Source organism: Gracilinanus agilis, chromosome 2 (assembly GCF_016433145.1).
Source record: "Gracilinanus agilis isolate LMUSP501 chromosome 2, AgileGrace, whole genome shotgun sequence".
NCBI lineage: Eukaryota > Metazoa > Chordata > Mammalia > Didelphimorphia > Didelphidae > Gracilinanus > Gracilinanus agilis.
Window position 1 is genome coordinate 116,274,248 of NC_058131.1, and position 7,064 is coordinate 116,281,311.

Genomic DNA, 7,064 nt, shown 5'->3' on the forward strand with positions numbered 1-7,064 from the left:
GGTTTTACCATTCTGGGGATACTGAGCATAACCCCAACAATAAAATTAGTCTGTCTTCTGGGGACAAGAAAATCTAAATATTAAGAGGTTCACCATCAGTTAGCTGGACACTTAGAACTAAATTTTTTGGCTATGGCAGTCTGAAACAAATAAAAATAATGTTTCTCACTACTGTGCAGTGCCCTCCTACTTCTGCAATAATGGTAGTATAGGAGTAGAGAAGAAGCAGAAGGTGCTAAGGAACATTCTTTATTTGCTTATAAACTTGTGTGATTCTTGATACATGTGAGATCATTGTATAATAACCAATACGTACATATACCGTCAGAAGAACTGAACCATATCAATCATGCTATTTTTGGTACGACCCATCCAAGCCCCCCAAAAAGAAAAAAATGGAAGAAAGGAGGAAGTTGAAGAAACAGAAGAAATGGAAGAACGGTTCACAGATACTCTTTGGAAAGGAAAGAAAGGATTTGGCAGAATTGTTGTTTTTTTTTTTATCATAAATCCAAACGCAACAAGAAACATTTTATGGGCTAAGTGATTATCTTGTAAAATAATACTTATGACAAGGATTTACAGAAAACTTCTCTTGAAAATAGTTGTGTCTTGTGCCTCAATATCATTTGCTGATAAAAATAAAATTCTATGAAGAACTCATTATGATACTCCAAAAGGAAAGGAAAAGGCCAAAGACTTGTAGAGTGCGCAGAAGTCTCATACTTTTGGATCATGAGTACTTTCTTCAGGAAAATAATTGGTAAGCACTGGAATTGGTGAGCCCCAAAAAACATCTCAAAAATGAAACCAATCATATTCCAACAGACAAAAGATTTGTTATTGATATGGGAATTCTCTGTTATAGTCAGACTGCTAAGCAGTATCACTTCATAAAGGAGAGAGGAATATATGGTAAAGTCAATCAAAGTCTGGTCAGATATATAGTTAAGCAAAGTCATCACAACTTAAAATCCCATCTTCAGAAAACGTTTTCCATTTTTTTCTTTCTCTCTTAATTCTAGCGCCTTCCCTCTTACCCCCTATTTATCCTGTATATAGCTTCCTTGTACATATTTGCTCACTTATGATTAGACTGTGATGTTTCTTGAGAGTAGGGAATGCTTTTTACCTCTTTTTATATTCTTAGCCTATCACACAATAACTGGCACATAGCAGGTACTAAATGCTTATTATGTGACTGAAATTAAGAGCATCATTGAAGTTATTAGTAGAGAACAATTAGGCCACATATTGAAATATTTTGAAACATTTTCCCCTTTTTCCTTAACATATGCTCCCCCTTTTTCTTTTCCTCTTACACAATATTCAAAATATAACAAAACTATGTCTTTTGTGCCACCTGACTACTACTGTTCCTGGTGATAATAGGATTCTAAAAGAATATTTTTTAATATTCTTCCTTTCCATTAACATGTAAACAGTTCATTCTTATAAAGTCCCCTATAATTGTTGACTTTCAGCTAATTTAACATTTTCTCTTCACTTCCATATTTATATTTTAAGTTTCTTTTTAGCTCTTTTTATATCACAAATATTTGACAATCTCATTAAAGGTTCATTAACCCCCCCCCCCCTTTTAGGATGGTATCCAATTTTGTCAGAAGAGTTATTCATGATTATAGAAGCTTGTTTTTTTGTCTTTTTAGAATATCTTGTTTTATGTTTTTTTGAATCTTTAAAGTGACATATACCAAATCTTATGTAATTGTGAGTATGATTCCTTGACATTTGAATTCTTCCTTTCTGATTGCTTGAAGTATTTTTTCTTTTGTTTTGAAGTTCTAGATTTTGCTAATGACATTCTGGGGAATCTTTTTATTTTAACCAGTAAAGATTTTATTAATCTTTTTTCTAAACTTTAATTCCAGACTTGTTCAACATAGTTAGACTGTAAGGAATGAATTGTGTATAAACAATAAGTGAAAAGAGCTGCAATGTCCAATGGGCGTCAAAATGTTAGAGATCTAATTCTCTAGATCTATATAAAAAAAGACAAACAAGAAAGGAAAGGAGAAAGTAAAGGAAAAAGAAAAAAGAAAAAAAAAGCAGTCACATGATTTAAAATAGCAGCTCCATATAACTTTTAAGTTTTAACATTCAGAAGTTGATATTCAATTAAGTTTGCTTCTTAGAAGCCTCATTAAGATCTGGGATTTTATCCTCCTCCTCCTCCTCCTCTTCAATGGCAAGTAATGTTTTTCTATCAATAGGTTGTTTGGGCAGAACCTCTGGCAGTCTTTATGCTAGTTAGACTGTTAGTTCCAAGCTGGTTTAAGATGCTGGGGAGCATTTCTATTAGCTGCTTTGTCTTACCACGGCCTGTAATACAAAAAGTATTTGCTGACAATAATGCCTGGAATTTAGGATTGCTAAAATGGATTACTCTTTCCTGGTTGGTAAACATAGTCACCTCTTCAATACTAGAGATATTGTTTATTTTTAGTTTCTTTAAAGAGAACCAAAGTTTCTTATCAACTGCTGTAGCTGTTCTATGAACCATCTTCTTTCTCTAAGCAGTTCCTTTCCGACCAATGCATACTTATGCCTGCTGCTTGGCAAGTCTCTCCTGGTTCATAATCGTTTCTTTCATTTTGTTGGAATGGAAACAGCTGCACAGATGACTGGGGTGTTATTCACAGGGCCACAGGTAGAAGAGCCAAAGATAGGAGAACACACTTGGGGTGGCAAAATGGAAGCCTTTGGAAGTCTTCATGTTTTTTCCTAGGAGGATATTACTAGATTCTATTTTTACATTGCTCTTTTGTTCTGAGGACAGCTGTTGCTATGCCTAAGTAATTTTCCTTAATGTTTTCCTTAATGATTTCTTAAAGTATCATATTCTAGTTCTTGTTTTGGTCATATATTTTATATGGTTGTTAAATATTTTTCCTTGTTCTGCTTTTTCAGCTCAGTTATATATGCACCTAATGACATATAGATACTTAAAGGGAAAAACTAAATTAATTAAAAGGAGAAATAGACAATAAAACTAGAATAGTAAGGAACTTAAATTGATAAAACAATAGCCATAGAGAAATCTAAACAGGCAAAAAACCAAAAACAAGAAAGAACATGAGGATTTCAAAAGAATTTTAGAAAAATTAGACATGGTAGTCCTGAAAATTAATGAATAGTAATAGCAAAGAATATAAAAAGAATATATATATGCACATATATATTTCAGTTATATGAAGCACTTCTACAAAAATTAATTAGGTCTTTGGATATAAAAATTTTGTAAACAAATATAGAATAATATTGTCTAGACATCTTTTACTGAACAAGAAGCAAAAAATATTTTATAAATTTAAGGGCTTCTGAAAAAGCATTAAAATCAACTGGAAATGAATCTTCTCTTAAAGGAATGTTGGGTCAAAAAAGAAATTTCATTAATGATAATGATAACAAGACAATGTTCTGAAATTTTGAGGATGTGATCAAAGCAGTTCCTGGGGGGAAAATTTACATCTCCAAATATTTTATAAGTAGAGTATTTAAAATTATTAAATTTCAAAGGAAGAATTTGAAATGAATTTTAATAGAAAAACTCTAGACCAGATGAATTCATAAGTGAATTATATTAAACATTCAAAGAACAATTAATTCCAATATTAGATAAACTATTTGTGAAAATAGCAAAAGAAGAGATCTTACCAAATTTCTTCAATGACACAGATATGGCCTTGATAAATAAATGAGTGAGAATCAAAACGAAGAAAACTATAATTTAATATCCCTCAGGAATATAGATGCAAACATTTAAAATAAAATAGTAGCAAAGAGGCTAAAATAATATGTTATAAAGATTATATACACTATTACCAGACCAAATTAATACCAGGAATTCAGGGTTGGTTTAATATTAAGACAATTTTAAGCTTCACTATATTAATGACAAAATCAGCAAAAAACACAGGATTGTAGCAATGAGATAAATAAACAGGAATATATTAATCAAATATAATAAACATTTCTGTTAAAAAAACACTAGAAAAATATGCATAAATGGGTCTTCCCTCACAATGATAAGTAGTATATATCTAAAACCAGGAGCTGATGTTATTTTTAATGGAGATAAGCTAGAATCCTTTCCAATAAAGTCAAGAATGAATCCCAGATATTAACTGTTACCACTTCTTTTCTAGCATAGTACTAGAAAATTCTGGAAATAGAAATAAAGCAACAAAAAGAAATTGAAGGAATAACCATAGGTAAGAAGAAACACTATTAGTTTTTTCTCAGATGATATGATAGTGTAAGGGTTAAATTAGGAGTTTTAACAAAATAAGAGAGCAGCTTTAAATAATTTAAGTTTTAATGAGAATATATTACAGTTGTAAATTAATATTATTCCTTTAAGCCAGAGAAAACTTCTAGCAGCTTTTAACAATTAACAATTTAGTTTAATTAAAATAGAGATAGTAAAAGAATATAGTAAAATGAATATAGTAAAGGAGAGAAATAAAGGAAAAGAGGTAGAGAAAGAAAATTTCCTAATATCTATACTAGTTTATACTATCCTATAATTACTATCTGAAACTACCTATATCTGCCTATAACTACCTATAACTATTGCTAAAAACAACCACCTCACAAAGTTCCAACCCAATCCAGCCCAATCAAAACCAATCCAATCAGTGTTTAATCCAACCCCAATTAGGTCTGTCAACAAAGACCAGCCACCTCCCAACCCAGAAAAAGCCAAAAAATTCTCTCAGACAGCTCAGGCCCGCCTTTTATATTCCAGCAACTAAACGCCAACCACCAACTTATGCCCAGCAGCCAACTTCCCTGCAACTGCCAGCCCTAACTATCAGCAACTGCTAGTCTCTAATTGTCAGCAAGTGACAGACTGACCAACTCATGCTGGTTCCTTTTCTCCCTGCTTTCTACCTTACTTCCTGTCTCTCTTGTTCCTACTTCCTGTCACTGTGAGCTGGTTAATCCCTACATATCTCTATGGTAAGAGGACCTCCAGGTCCCCTGTTAAATTAAAAAAAAAAAAAGAATAAAGAATTCCTTTTTTACAATAGAACTTAAAGAACCCTAAAGAGCCAACTAAAAAATTTTAAACAGTTAATAACTGGGGGCAGCTGGGTAGCTCAGTGGATTGAGAGTCAGACCCAGAGGCGGGAGGTCCTAGGTTCAAATCTGACCTCAGATACGTCCCAGCTGTGTGACCCTGGGCAAGTCACTTGACCCCCATTGCCCACCCTTACCACTCTTCCACCTATGAGCCAATACACAGAAGTTAAGGGTTAAAAAAAACAATAGTTAATAACTTTAGCAAAATTACAGAAAAGAATGCCCAGCTCCAGCTCCTTACTGCTAAATCAACCTTAATTCTTAATTAACTAACTAATCTAATCTTCCTCACAACAATAGGTAACAGCCAACAGCATACTTCCTCCTCCTTCATTCTATCCTAGAATGCCCAGCTCCAGCTCCTTCCACCAGATCTCAAACTTCTCTTCCCTGGCACAGCACTGTTGATCTTCTCTCTTTGCTAGATGCCACCACTCAGGATCCCAGGGGAAAAAATGAGGAAGCAGGGTGTCCTTTGCTCTGAGATCTCCCAGGCTGGCAACAGTTTTTGCCCACCACTAATGGAGTCCTCTCTCAGGGCACACACACTTCCTCCTCCTTCATTCTATCCTAGAATACCCAACTCCAACTCCTTCCTGCTAAGTCAACCTTAATTCCTAATTAACCAACTAATCTAATCTTCCTCACAACACTATCAATTCCTCTCTTTTCCCACAACACTTCAGGACATTCTCTGTCATTCCTTCCTCAATGATCATAGTATTTCTCTAAGTTCCAAACCCTGCGTTCATTTCAGGGGACTTCATTATCTTAACTTTCCAATTTCTGAGTTTACTCAATTCTTATCTCTTGCTGCTCCTCCATTCTACTTCATCTACACAGAGAAGGGTCATGCCCTTGCTCTTGTCATTACTAACAAAGTTTCTACTTTTATGTTCATGAACTCTGAAATTTCTCTAACTGACCATAATGTTTTATGATTCTCTCTTTCTTTCTGCTTTATGACCTTATTTTATTTAACTCTGTTCTTTATCCTCACTGGAACATCCAATTTCTCTACTCTTCACTTCTTTCTCAGGTTATCACCTATACTGGCTATACTCTCCTCTCTTCCATAACATCTTACTCTATACCATTATCTAAACTGGAATCTTCCCCCCACACACATTTTGTTCCATCACCTTTTCTGATTGTCACCTGACAATCTTTTCTTGTCAGACTCCCACCTTGTATTATTCTCACCATCTATTTCCTTTGTACCTATGTTGCTAAATGAAACTTAAGTCACGGAATAATGCTGACTGGATCAACTATAGATTTCTACTATATAATCTCAACTGAAACCTAATTACAAAAGGCAATATTTTTAAATCTCCTTGAATTAATCCATTCTCCCATATCAAGGCCTGGCTCTCAATCCACTGAGCTACCCAGCTGCTCCCTCTTATTTCTAAGAATGATTGAACACAGTAGGTTTTGGTAACCTATGGAAAGAGATAATTTTTCGGTGATATGGCTGCAGAGTAGAAGTGAGGAATGTCTATAGATTTGTAATTATATAACATTACAAAGTATATTGCGTACCTTCCCCCAAATACCTCCCCTAAGTAATGCAAGTATTTGACTTGCCCCATATCACCATAATGCCCCATACCACCCCACACCAGCTTTCTGACTTCAATACCATGCTACCACTGCTGGGCACTTTCTCCTATCCTTTTCAGCTCTATTTGTGTATTGTGTTTCCCTATTAGAATGTAAGCTTCTCGAGGACAAAAAATGGATTTCTTTTTGCTTGCATTTGTATCCCAAGCACTTGTTGACTGTCTGATTATCAAGTCAGGTTTCTTAATCATTTCCTCATTTGTAAAAATGAGGACTTGGACCCTTCCAATTCTGGTATTCTATCTTACTAAGTAATTATCTTCATATATATATATATATATGTATACATATATATATATATATATATATATAATTCTCTGTCTCCTTTA

General features: G+C 33.9%; 1 pseudogene; it reads right to left on the bottom strand.

Moving 5' to 3' along the window:
- Positions 1-1,603: 1,603 nt before the first annotated feature.
- LOC123236878 lies at positions 1,604-2,614 on the bottom strand (annotated as a pseudogene).
- Positions 2,615-7,064: the final 4,450 nt, after the last annotated feature.